At 37.3% G+C, this 14430-nt stretch overlaps 1 protein-coding gene across 5 annotated transcripts in view; it reads right to left on the reverse strand.

Annotated features, from left to right (window-relative positions):
- The window catches only part of Kcnip4 (potassium voltage-gated channel interacting protein 4), a 1070438-nt gene that overhangs the window by 33899 nt on the left and 1022109 nt on the right, over window positions 1-14430 (reverse strand). The gene's annotated exons all lie outside the window — the stretch shown is intronic.

A 14430-nucleotide genomic window follows, 5' to 3' on the forward strand; every position in this document is an offset into this window, starting at 1 on the left:
TGGAGGCAGAAAATGAAACAGAAAAAAATGGAGGAGTTTTGCTTACTGCACACAAGGTAACCAGCTGAGTGGTCAGCTCCATTCGTGGCTTTTTCTTTTCTTTTTTCCCCTCCTTTTTCTTTTTGTTTTGTTATTTTACATTACAACCACAGTTTTCCCTCCCACCCCTCCTGCTGCTTCCCCTAGCCTCCCCTCCAGTCTTCCCCCTAGCAGGTGGTGCTTGAGGAAGCAGAGGAAGAGCTGACATAAATATGATATAAATACACTATATATATTTGAAGTTTAAAAATACAATTAAAAAGTAGTTATTACTGAAAATAACTAACAACCCTTGTAAGGCTTAAAATAGTCACCACTTTGCTAATAAGCTTGTTTCGCAACTGTGAGCTTTGTTTATTCCGATAAGCCAATTAGGTCTTCATTTGTAATGAGCTTCCTTGGAGGGATTTTCAGTTTTCTCATTTGTTCATGTGAGAAATATCGCCTTTCGTATACAAACAATTTAGACTGATAGCTTTGATGTGAGTTCCTATTTACAGAATCTGTCAACATATTAAATCAATCAATGAGAGGTAGCTAGCTTATCTTCATTGCGGTAGAGTAGATCAGAAAATACAGTCAGAGAGGAAGATGTAAATGAGATTGGGACTTTCCACATTATTACAATTATTTTTAAATTAAAGGAGTTCTATGGTATCGGCAATGATTTCAAGATCTTAGAATACTGGAACCAAGGAAGGAGAAACAAACATTAAAAAAGAAAAACAGGCAAACCAAAGCATGGCTCATTCCATGTGCTGCTTTTTCTGTGACCTGGAGCCCAAAAAAGGCTGAGCCTTATTTTGGATGTTTCAGTGAATGTGCTTATGAACGCAATTTACACTTAAATATTGAGCTTTTCTGAAGGAATTCATCTTTTGCCATGCTGGTGAGAGTCACTCAATCTCCTTGAGTCTTGGAAAGAACAAACTCCAACAGTCTTAAGCAGTAGGGGTCCCTGGTAGGCTGCTGTCGACTTCAGCTGCAACATGGGCACATCTTTGCCTCATAAAGGATGCCTTTTTATGTTGCAAACATTCCTTGATTGCATAGCCTGCTGGCTTCCCAGCTCAGAATTTGTACTGGCAAGACTACTATGGTATTTTAGCAGTCAGTCAGTCAGTCAGTCAGTCAGTCAGTCAGTCAGTAAGTCAGTCAGTCAATCAGTCGATCTTTTTTCTTTTCCTCCTTCTCCATTTCCTTCTCCTTTTCTGTTTCTCTCTCCATCCCACTCTCCTCCCTCTTTCTTCCATTCTCTCTCTCCGTTACTATCTTCCTCTTTCACCTTTTGTATACGTGAACATATGTCTTTATACACAAATATAAAATTCATTTGTTTTTCTTATGGGAAACCATGGCTAATATATAAAAGAGTTCAAACCAACACGTGCAACTTAGAAAAAATAATGAAGTAGCATATGAATACTCAATCACTCAAAAGTTTTGATTAAATAGCTCTTGTTGGCACTAGTGGACGGCTTATAAGCACAAATGAACACGTTGTGGTTGGACTTCTCGCACATGTAAATTGGGATTCATTAGCTACTCAGCCATGAGCCATCTGTTTGTGGCCATGAAGGGAAAGAAAACGTTTGGCTGTCTGCCATCAGGTGAGAAGTTTTTGCACAGTCAGAATTGGAAAACATCCTTCCAGCAAAAGTGATGCTGGCAAAAGACAAGGGTCAAATACGAAGGGCTGTCTATATTCTGTAAATTGTCAGTTACCTTTTGTCTTGAGGCATACTTGATGAATGTATTTTATAATAAGAAAGGATTGGTAAAAATTGATTGTCTCATAAATGCTTGTTTTGCTCATATGTTTTTGTCTGGTGAAATAATTTTTCAGCAAATGAAATGCTTCGTTAATTTTGAGGGCAGTAGGCCTCACCAGGTAAATTTTTATATCCATTTCATATTCATTATGTTAATTTTCATTTATAGAAATTATGCGTTTATACAAAATCTAGGCTCTGGGACTATAGTAATAAGCAAAACAATGCTCTTTTCCTATCTGACCCCAAGATTGTTATTCCTTTTTTTAATTTTGCAAAAATCAATGAGGCCTATTAGGGCTGCCAATACAAGTGTGTGACCATCCACTGAAGTGTGTTAGACCTCTTAGCGACTATACCTTAAAGAAAAATAACACTCCCTTTCTTGGGAGATATCAATTTACGACAGCTCTTCAGCTAGGGAAGTGGGATTTCATGCCCTCTTTCCCTATCCATGCTGGCATTTTGTCTTGCTGAGCTTCCATAGATCTTGGGTATAATACCACAACAGCTCTGAGTCCATATATACATTAGCGCTTCGTGTCTGAGAAACACCATGTCCTTGTCATCCTCTACTGCCTCCCACTCTTATAGTCTTTCCATCCCTTCTTCCACAATGATCAGAGAACAGCATAGCCGTCACATTTAGTGGTTGTGTGTGTATGTGTGAGATACTTTGCAATTGCTTATTCTCTGTATCTTTTTAAGTTGTGGGTCTCTGATTATTGCTGTCTATTGCAAAAAAAGACAGATAATTTGAGATGCAATAATCTGCATGTTTAACAAAAAGTTAATAGGAATTGGTTTAAAAGTAATAGTAGTAGGTTTTCCCCTAGTAACCATGAACTACCTATCACAGGAGCTATCTCTTTACAAAGCTAGGCATAGATGACATTTTGTGGAGCACGTCATAAATTCAATCAGGAAGAGTATGGCCACTCCCATAACATTTGTACTATTATTGCATCAGTGAGCACATCTTGTTAAGCAGATTGTTATTGTAGCTGATATGGTTCACAGCTGGATAAGATTAATAACCGCTTTTCTCTCCAATAGCATATATAGCAATTTCTAGTATAATGAAAACTGGTTAGTAGAGTTTAAATTTCCAGGTCAACATAGCTTGGTTTATTCATGTTCTATAACTCAAGCATATGATGTCTTCTGCAATATTGTCTCATGTTAAATTATGGAAGGTAACTAAGAACATTGTAAAGTAGCCTGTAATATTGGGGGGATGTCTGTGTGACCTCCCTGACCAACAGCCTCAATAGAGGTGAACTATTCCTGACATTTGACTTACTATTTGTTAGTCTATGGCAGCCATTAATGGTTATGCGCCCCTCGAAAATGGTAACTACATTTAAGTTCTTTTTACATAAGCATTACTGTATTGTAGGAAACTTCTCCAGTAGTAGCAGTATTTCCTATGACCTTTTCTTGTTAATTATTTCTTCCTTTATCATTTTCTCTAACTTCCAACTCCATTTAACATACCAATTGAGCTACACTCCAGCCCTCAACAAGTTTTATTGAGTGACTTTATTTTGTAAGATTTTTAAAATTTACCTTATGTGTATAGGCATTTTGCCTGCATGTATATATGCATACCATTTCCATGCCTGTTGCCTGTGGAGATCAGACAATGTCACTGAATACCCTGAGACTGGAGTTACAGATGGTTGTGAGCAACCATGTGGCAGCTGGAAACCTAACCCAGGTCTTCTGCAAAAACAACAAGTGCTCTTATCTCCTGAGGCAATTCTCCAGCCCCACTAAATGCTTCTCAAATATCTCATAGATCTCCTATTATTCTGAGAATATAGATCCATAAAAGAGTTCTAAATAACTATGTTTTAATTCTTGTGTAAAATAAAGTTCATTAGAACCAAACCTACACTTCTCTCACTCCTTCAATTGTTATGCACTCTTGCTTTGGATACCCTTTTTTTTTTTCCATTTTAGGTCTATAATCAGGGCCACAGCGTCTGAAGAATTAACTGTGGAAATATGCTCTTTTGGAAAAGCATGCAATGTCTAATTGACAACCAGGTTTTCCCATCATGCCTGTAATTGGGAAAGCCACACACAAATAAAGATAATTTTACTCAAAATTGGAGAAATTGATTACACACACACACACACACACACACACACACACACACACGGAGAGAGAGACAGAGACAGAGAGACAGAAAGAGACACACACAGAGAATTGTTTGTTTTTTTTAAAAATAGAAATTGTTGCCTTTAGTTCAGTAAAGACTTTTATCTTCTTCACTGTGTAATTGTTACTCTCATGAGCAGATAGACACTAAAAACATTTATGGCAAAGGTTTGGCATTTGGCTTAGAACTGCTGTAAGTGCTTCTCCATCAAAGATTAAGGATGTAGAGGTTTCCAAAGTGTCTGCTGTTGCATTAATATGTAATGACAAGTGTGTTTTTCACCATTTTTGTTCAAACCAATTACCATGATATAGTTAGACTCCAATAAACATGAAATGTTATTTTATTGTACACGATTGCTGTTAATTTGTCAGTTCTTGATGGGATCTCTGCCCTTTGTGACAATGTAGCTGTGCTACTAATGGCTCATTTGATTATCTTAGCTGTACCGTGACAATGTAATAAACATTGTAAATATATATTGTAAATACTGAACTTATCTTTCTTTCTTTCTTTTCTTTCTTTCTTTCTTTCTTTCTTTCTTTCTTTCTTTCTTTTTGAGACAGTGTTTCTCTGTGTAGTTCTGACTATCCTGAAACTCACCCTGTAGGCCAGTCTGGCCTTAAATTTAGAGATTGCTTCTGCCTCTGCCTTCTGGGTGCTGAAATTAAAGGTGTGCACCACCACTTCCCAGCCTAAATGTTTATTGTCTGTTTGTTTTAGTAAATATTGACCTTTCATAATGACAATGTGATAATGATGAGCACAGGATGACTTCCTGTGTTCCAGGCATTGTCTTGAATGTTTGACATTGGTTATCTCATTTAGATGGCTAGATATTAATATTACCTCTAGTTTACAGATGACCAAAACTCCATAAGGGAAAACTACCAACAAAGCCATAATTAGGAAATGTCAGATCAGAGTCCCTGCATGATAGAGTCAGGAAAATTCAGTGTTCAAAGCAACTTTCAAGAAAATTCAATTTTATACTCCTGTTTTAAAGGTACGGAGATCAAGGTCAATAAAGTTGTAATCATTTCCCTTAGTTACATAATAGGCTGCCGAGCCTTATCAGTAATCTTGTCTAATACACTTGTGCCAGAAATGCTCTTTCATCCCTGAGATTGTTGGTATTTTCTGCCATGGCAAATTTAGACCAAGATAGTTCAATGTTAGTAGTCTTGGTCTTCAAAGTCAGGTAGAAAACATAAGTGTTGTGGGAGTCACGGAAGAGTGTAGAAGGGGAGAAGGAAAAAAAGAAGGGCAGTGGAGAAAAATGTTTAGTACAATAAAAACAATTAAAAATAGTAAATAATAACAATAAATGTTCATTAACAATAAAAAAGAAAACTCAAGTGTAAGTCCTTCTGCCATTTACAAGCTGTGTAAGTTGAGACAATTTGTTTTATTTTTCTGTATTATTGTATTTCTCTGTAAAATTGAAATGACATTGGCCTCAGAGAGCTGGTATTAGACTTAATAAATAAAATGTACACAATGATCTCTCAGCCTCTACTTTGCAAAATTTGAATAGTTCACATGTTAACCAGACTTTGGTAGGCAGAGCTCCCTCAAAGAATGGGTGACTGTAACATCAATGCATTGTACCAAGGTTAAACTGTATCTATCAAAATGCTTGAACCCAAAATAGAATAGGCCTAGTAAAATGCAATATTTTTATTATGGAGATTTATGAATTAGGTCTTCTCCTCTTGTATTGAAAATTAAGTTTGTTCTATCTAATATCATCAACATTGACTCTCAAATACAGAAGGATGCTGTAATTGTGAATAATAGCAGAGGAAACTAAAGGTCATGATTGTAGAAGTAAATGTTGATAGAAATTCAGGAGCCTTTCATTCATTAACTTAAATCAGAAGTAGTCTCAATGAGGCTTGCATAAGTGAAAGCGTGTTAAAAATGGTGCCATCAAGGAAAGTGTAGGAATGGCACTTTGGAAGCAGTCACATCTATTCATAGGAAATTTCTGAGAAAATTAGTTTGTGAGATGTGTTATTAGTTTTTATATTTTCACCTCATAAGGAGATCTTTCAACGTTTCATACAAACGTGTCCTAGCTCTGAGGAAATGCACCAGGAATGTTATAATGGAATACAAATGAGATATAAAACAATACAGCAAATGGTATCATCTATTTTAAAATTACTTCGCCACTCTTCTAGTTATCTCCCCTTGAAGAGCTGTCTCCTATCAGGTGTCATTCCCTCACCTTTAAGATTATAATTAAGCATTTCTATATAGGCTATGGAGAATTGTCAGTGGATAAAGGTATTGGCCATCAAGCAAGATAACCCTAGTTTGATCTGTAGGACCCATATGATGCAAGGGGAGAATTGACTCCTGGAATTTGACCTATAGATGTGTTATTAGTCGGTTGAAAAATGAGTACACAAAGTTAGAAGGAAGTGTGGGGAAATCTTAGCACATGTATGATGGAGGAAGGCCATTGGTTAATTATAATAAAGAAACTTCTTGGCCCTCATAGGTTAAAACAGGTGGGAGGAGTAAACAGAACAGAATGCTGGGAGGAAGAGGAAGTGAGCTCAGAGGCCATGCTCCCCTCTCCTGGCCAGACGCGATGAAACAAGCCGCCAGGTCAGACATGCTGAATGTTTCCTGGTAAGCCACCTCGTGGACTACACAGATTATTAGAAATGGGCTAGTCCAGGTGCGAGAGTTAGCAAAGAAGAGGCTAGAGATAATGGACCAAGCAGTGTTTAAAAGAATACAGTTTGTGTGTTGTTATTTCAGGTAAAGCTAGCCGGGTCAGACATGCTGAATGTTTCCTGGTAAGCCACCTCGTGGGCTACACAGATTATTAGAAATGGGCTAGTCCAGGTACGAGAGTTAGCAAAGAAAAGGCTAGAGATAATGGGCCAATACAGTTTGTGTGCTGTTATTTCAGGTAAAGCTAGCCGGTGGCAGGAGCTGGGTAGCTGAATGCAAACCACAGCTCCACACAACACACGTAGAAGGGGCATGAGTATGGATAAGATTAAAATACATTGTATTTATCTATAAAATTGTCAGAATAAATAAATACATTATATTAAAAGTCATTGTGAAATGAATATTCTTCGGACTATCTTTGTAATAGTTGAAATTGCATATTTAAAAATTTATGTATTTTATTAGATCTTATACTCACCTGTGGTACAACTGAAGACCAATATATGACAGCCATTATGTGATGCTTAAACTGAAAACCTTGGCTTTCTACTACCAGAGTTTTGTGTTGCTGATTTTTTAAAAAACTATTCTTTCTTAGTCTAGCTGATAAAGAGAATATATTGACACAACTCTACATACGAGCAAAGGCAGATTGTAGGCAGAATTATGCACAAAAGCAAATCAAGGGGACTCAGGTTTTCAGGTAAGAGCCACAGAAGAGAGGGCATTACACCACAATAGGAAGAAAGAAGCCTTTCACATAGCAAGAGAGGGCAAAAGGTATGCTGGGTGTTCTTGGGGGGGGTTATTTTCTTAAGTAGCATATTTTTTTGAGAGCCCATTACAATGAGGTGTGTGCAGATGCACACGCAGAGAACCATGAGCAGCCTGCACACAGAGAATAGCATGCTGCCCTGATTTAGGAGATGCACCAGGAAGGAACAACTGAATCAAACAACCTACCACAGTCTATGGCTTTTCATCAGGACTTGACCAGTTTTCACAGCAACGCATGGTCACAAGTATACCAGAGGAAGGAAGCTATGCTAACAAAATAGTTTGCTTCTTTTACCGAAGCCAGGAAGTGTATTATTTGTGCTTCTACTTTACATGGACTTGAAGAGTATGAGGACTCAGGGAGGGCCACCACTCAGCACTCTAAGGGCCAGTTGTGATGGCAAAATTTATTCAGTTTGCAAAGTCTAGGAACAGGATTCCATATCTTGAGGTGTGTCTCGTATTAATTTGTTTCTTTTTATTATGCAAATCTGATTAGTTGATTAACCATTTTCAGATTGGCATGGTATCAACCTAGTGATATTGAAAGAAATCAATTTCTAAAAATGTTCTCAAAAGGAACAGTTAGAGTGTTTCAGTCAGAAAGGATAAAATATTATGAGGTGGATGTTCGCTCATATAACTAGAGCAAGGTGTATTTGGGTAGTTTTGCAACACTCTGTTCCCTTGCAATTGAACTTTCCTTTTCTGGAATATTAGTGAGTCCTGAACTGTTGATAATTTCATTAGGCCCATCATTGATGACCTTCCAATATGAGCATATACACATTCCTCGCTAGCTAAACCAATGTTATTGAATGATTTTTCCATTACTTGTAGTAAAAAAACCATCCTAACCTAAGCTTCACTATTCTTTTTTTTGTACCTCTTGACAGAACATGAAGACAAAAATGAGTTTGGGGACAGTTCTTCTGGACCTAGACATACATCATCTGTGATTATCCCAACAGATGGATATATACAGCTGAATTTGTGTAGCCTCAGAGTTTGAAATACCTTCTCTAAAGTATATCCAAAGAATAGTTGAGGGAAGGTCGGAGCTGTGGTGGGTGAATAAAACTAACTTTTAATGATTGCCCAGGGTTTGCTGGGCACTGAGCCAGGCAGTGAAGGAGATAACATGTTCTCATTAAATCCTCATAGCAAGCAGGTATTTTCCCACATGGTTTGTAACAAAAAAGCCCAGGATAGTTTAAGGAACGTTGCCAAGGTCAGAGAGAGGTTTAATCAGGGGACCTTGGGTTTGAACTGGGGTTCGACCACAGAAATTTACATATCACTTAGCTTTTCCCCCAAACATTACTGTAACTATGAAAAAATGCATAACCTTATTACAATATCGTTGAGCCCCATGTATTCACAGAAACAGAAACCACTAGTTATATAGTAAGCAAGTATTCCCATAGCAAGCACATTTTGGGACCCTGGGGACACAGTAACAAATCAGCAGGCATGTCCACATCCCCTAGGAGCTTTCAGGCTTTTGTGATGAGAAGCATAACACAAATATCCACACCAACCAATCTCATACCTAAACATTGGGAAATGGGGTACAAAAACGTAAGTAACTCATATTATCCTAAAATGTATTAAATCGAACAGGATGGAAACGCTAACTTTCTATGCCTATGAAGGTATGTACTCCTGCGTGGGAGTGGGAATGTGCGGACAGGTGCATGCATGTGTGTGGGTGCAGACATGAGTTCCTGCATTTCTTTCATCTCTTCTGTCTTTTTACCTACAGTTTCCTTTTGTAGCCCTGAGACTCTGGAGCTTGGCTGTAAAATAAATTAGTGTTTATCCTGTTAAATATATTCTGTCTATTGTAATGACTTGAGAAATTTCTATCTTCTTCGTTTTGCTTTTGCCTGGTGTTTCTTCAAGATTCTTCTCTGAGGAGGGCAGCCAATTAGCAGAGGGTCAGCGGGTGGCATTGTAAAGAAAGCCATTCTGCTGAAATTGTACTGTCTCCTGGCGCCATTCTGCAGCAAGTGCACTGTGCCCTGGCTCCAGGTGAGAGTGCTATCAATACTTCTCCATGTGACTGTTGTGATTTGGTGGCGTACAGGTGATGCTGGGCCTTGTTAGTTCCAGGCAGCAGTCACCGAACTCTTTAAACTGCCCACGGGAATCACAGGTGATAGAAACACAGTATAGTTGTCCTGGAACACTCTTTACGGTTTAATGTCCTATTGAGACACAAGGGGGCAGTAGTGTCCTCTATGTTAACTGGAATCACAATTTCTGGTCAGTTTCAAGGTTTGTCTTTTCCTAAACTTGGTGCATATCCAGCTACATTTCTGTCAGGAAAGGTATTTTTTTTTTTCCTTATGGAAAGTGTCAGTAAGCCTTGCTCCTAAATTAAATACCTAGAGGACTTAACTGTTTAAGAGATAAGAGCTCAGAGATGCTATTTCATCCATTCTAGATTATTACATGGAAGCAGCACAACCTACATTTATGATTACTTTATGTTTATAAGGTCACTAGTGGCTTTAATGAATAAAATCCTAATCGTAATCCTAATCATAGCAATAGTGGTGGTGGTGGTGGGTCTTAGGAAACAAGAAGGCTAGCAAGTTAACACAAGAACAAAAAGAAATTAAAAACTTTGAGTGTGAAAACTTTACTGTGGGTGTGGAGTCATGCTGTGCAAGCGCACTTCATTGTTTTATAAGGAAATAATTTCAATCCTTGAAATCAGCATGCATATCGTGTGGCTATTTATGCACGGGACCTAAATAAAGATAAATCATACACAAACTGGAGCCACCTGTCACTGGGTACTACTCCATTGCAGTTTCTCCATGCTGGGATGATTTCTTCAATGGGGGCCCCTCTGGCACCTGCTTGCTTTTGTCATTTTTTCCCCAATTTATATAAATAAGATATTTTATTTCTTCTTAAATATCTTCTAATCGTTTGAGTTCAGAGACTTTCTTACTCCCATAGGCTTCTTAAAATTAAGACATATAACCGCAGTGCAATTTTCAATATCAAGAAATTAATTTTGTTTTGGTGGTGTTATATAAATCACAGCTCTTTTTTCAAATGCTCTGCTTGCCCCAGCTGTTTGTTTCAAAGCAAGGCAAAAACCTTTGAGTGAAAAAAATTTTTTATAATTTTATCAAAGGGGTAGGTTTTCAATATTATGAAGTCATCCTAGACCTGAGACACTAGAAACACTGGAATATGGTTTTCTAAGGTGAGCATCATTCTAAAAGACATTTGTCTTAGGTTTTTCCCACTGTGACAAAAATACCTAAGCGAACAACTTGAAGGAGAAAATATTAATTTTGTTTGACTGATTAAGAGATTTCTAGATAACAACTGGTGGAACACAGCAGCCCATGTCATGGGGGCCATGGAGTAGAGAAAGGGAGAGACTATGTGGGTCTGCTTATATTCTCCTTTATCCCTGTTTAGCTGATCGGATTCATCAGCCTGTGGGCTGCAGCACATGTTCAGGGAGGCTCTTACCCACTATGTCACCATTCTCTCGAAATGCTGTCATAGGTGTATTTTACTGATTTCAAGGCACTTACCAGAGGAGTATGGGAAAATCACAAGCCATTCTTCCTTTTTCATAGATACTGCTTAGACTGTAGTCTTGGAAATTTGGTAGCACTTGGCTTAAAATCTATGCACATGATATATGTCAGTGGGAGTTCAAGTAAGTTTAACATCTGAGAGATTTTTCTTGTTTAATGATTATATATTTTTTCTTAGTTTCTTTTCCTGTTGCTTTGGTAAAATACTGTGACAAAAGAAACACTGGGATAAAAGATTTGTTTTAGCTCATAGGTTCCAAGGACAATACATTACACCAGGCAGGTCAAGATGGTGGGAGCTTGAAGCTGGCCACAGTGCATCCACAGTTAGGATCAGAGTGCAAATGCATGCTTGCTGCTGCTCAGTTTCCTCTTGTCACCTACATCAAAGTGGGACTTCCTACTTCAACTAATGCAGTCAAGGCCATCCCTCACAGGCATGCTCAGATGCCTATCTGCCACTTGATCTTCAAGTCTGGATTCTGAAAAGATGACAGTTAACACTAGCCCTCAAAAATATGTTCATATAGTGGAAATGGAAACCAGGACCCCACTCTGAGCCACACTGCTAACTATTTTCAGTGTGTATTTTAGAAATATATTGCACATGTGACTGGATGGAAATAAGTAAGGAATTAAAACAATCAATGTTATGAGGAGGCCCTTCATGTGGAGCTCAGGGTTTATTTGATAAGCTAAACACAGGTGGTATAGATAATCATTTGGTTACTGTTCTAATAAGCTCTATAAGAAAGCGTGGAAGGGCTGAACCTGGAAAGGTTCTAGAGATACCCCAAAGAATGTTGCGTTTATACAGAGCCCTGTAAGATAAAGAGAAGTCAACAAGAGCTAGAGGGCAGGAGGACAGAAAACCTGTGATGTGATCATCCACTAAAGAGATGGCCAAGGTGCCTATGTGAGATGGTCTCAGACAAAGTTAGGTAACTCAAGGTCAGCTATATAGGCTGAACATTAAATGTCCGTACTATTTATAAGTTAAGTATATTTGGCTATCAATATTGGTTATATCTACAATTATGAATTCAACCAAGTACAGATACAAAATATTATCAAGAGTCCAGAAAGTTTCATAAAGCATAACTTGACTTTACTGCACATTGGTAAACATATTACATCCACATAAACAAAGATAAAAGCAGGCCTCTAGCTGAAGCTCACCTTCCCTCCCTCAGTATTGGAATGGCTGGTTTGATCATTGTCTGCCTCACAACTTCTACTCACTCATATTGTACGTTATTATTGGTCCAGTAGGCCAAGGATGTTGTCCATACAATCATTATAGATTCTTGAGTCTTGTTACTATCTCCTTAGCACTACAGCATAACAATTATTTGAATGGTATTTACATCGCCCTAGAATTGTATGTAACTTAGAGATGATTTAACATATATTGAAGAATAGTTATAGGTTTTATATGTAAACTGTAGATCGTTCTAAGTGAGGGACTTGAGAGTCTTAGAATGTTGGTATCCCTGAAATATACTGGATTCTCCATCACATATCAGTGATAATTTCACCTGTTATATAGGTCTTTGGAGAGAATTGGGTGGTCATTTCTTGCATAATGTACTCAGTAAAAGTCTCAGTCTTTTACATTAGAAAGAGAGAAATCATTTATCCATTAGACCTATATTTCTAACTTTTCACAGTATTGACATGTGCAATTGTTTAGCTTCAACTTTGCATGAGGTTGCCTATAAACAAAACAGGAGTTGAAGGCAGACCTGTCCTGGCCCCTCTGGATTCTTGTTTCTCAGCTGCCATGTTCTGATTGAAGATGAATTTACCACAGCTGTATAAACATTTCTGGAAATCTAAGAATCAAATTTTCTTCCTCTCATCTCTAAAGTTTGAAAAAAATCAGCAAGAAAACAGAGAAAAACATTTTATTCTTAACAACCTAGATAACTTATAATTGTTAATGTGTGTGTATAGATTGCCATTGAATCTTATTCTTCATTTTTATTAATGATGATGATAGTTATTATTTTTGTGATATGTATATGTTTGAGATGTTTTAGCTGGGTCTTTTTTCTACTGAAAGTCTGAGGAAGGCCTCCGTGGTGTTATTTTAAGAGTTAAGAGTATAAGTAGGAACTGAACTGTGCTGAGAAGTAATATAATATATACAATAGTTCCAATTATTTGTTTTCATCTTTGCTCAATTTTCAGGGCTGTTGAAAGACATATCTAAACCTACTAGTTCAGAAGATTTTAAAAATACATACAAATAAAAGGAATATGAATGGAATTACGAGGGCCTGCAAGGCTGGAGGTTATGAGAAGCAGGAAACTCAGTGCATAAATATATTTACCCCAGAACTGAAGTAGTATAACTCCTATCTTTCTTTTTATTAGCTATAATAGTTTAAATATACTATATGCATTGATTTACTTAATACATAAAAGTTGACTTCCTCAAAATAGCCAGCAAGTACAGGCTTATGAAATAACATAAACCCTAACACTTTCATTTCCCATCTGAACATGTGTTCATTTTAAGAGCTGATATATGTTCAAGACATTTGTTTGAAAATATGGTAAAAATATTATTTCAATCAGTGAGAGATGCTATTTGAAACCCACTCTAGATGAGCCTGTGATTCAGTTCTTTCTCTAGGGAGGCATACAGCTGCAGGTTTTATGGTCTTCACACAGGAGGAAGGGAAAACAAGAGTTTGCTTGTGTTAGCTACCAGATATTTTTATTTTCTGGTTTTTCAGTTGTTAACCTTACTGATTCCCAGGAAGGGGCCAGTATGTGAATTTAAATCATCATAGCATTACACTCAGAGTCTTGTTATCTTTGTTGGAAAATGAGAAATCCAGGGGCGGTGTGGTCCTTATGTAACCTCTCAATATGCTACAAACATCTTCTGCTTTTCTATTCCCTAGGATCCCTGGTACGATGAAAAACAATTTTTATGATAGTTAAAATGCCTAGCTGAAAATGGACACCGTTTTGTCAAGGAAAAGAGTTGGAGCAATGGTATTTTATGTATTATTTTTCCCCACACTTATTTCCATAAATGATGGGGCTCTCTAAGGACTATTTCCTTAGAACTACACTTTGAAAATGATTTTCTGGCAGAATTTGATGAATATATTTCCCTCTATTTTATGCCATTGTAACAAATACTGTCCATCTTAAAATTTAACATTAGTAATAAACCATATTGCAGGTTAATTTATTAAATAGGATGACAATTACTTCCCATCTTGTGATCATCATAGAGTCAATTATGAGTGAACACAGGCATCTTTTGTTAGAATCAACAGACAAATATATAGACTTTCTTTGGAGGAATGTGGTAAATGATACTTCAAATGTTTCTGGGTCCCTCAATGAGTATGTTGAAATATAGTATCTAGTGTGAGGAATCATTAT

Source organism: Microtus oregoni, unplaced genomic scaffold (genome assembly GCF_018167655.1).
Source record: "Microtus oregoni isolate MIOR12 unplaced genomic scaffold, Mior012 000090F_ref0000504, whole genome shotgun sequence".
In the NCBI taxonomy this organism is placed as follows: Eukaryota; Metazoa; Chordata; class Mammalia; order Rodentia; family Cricetidae; genus Microtus; species Microtus oregoni.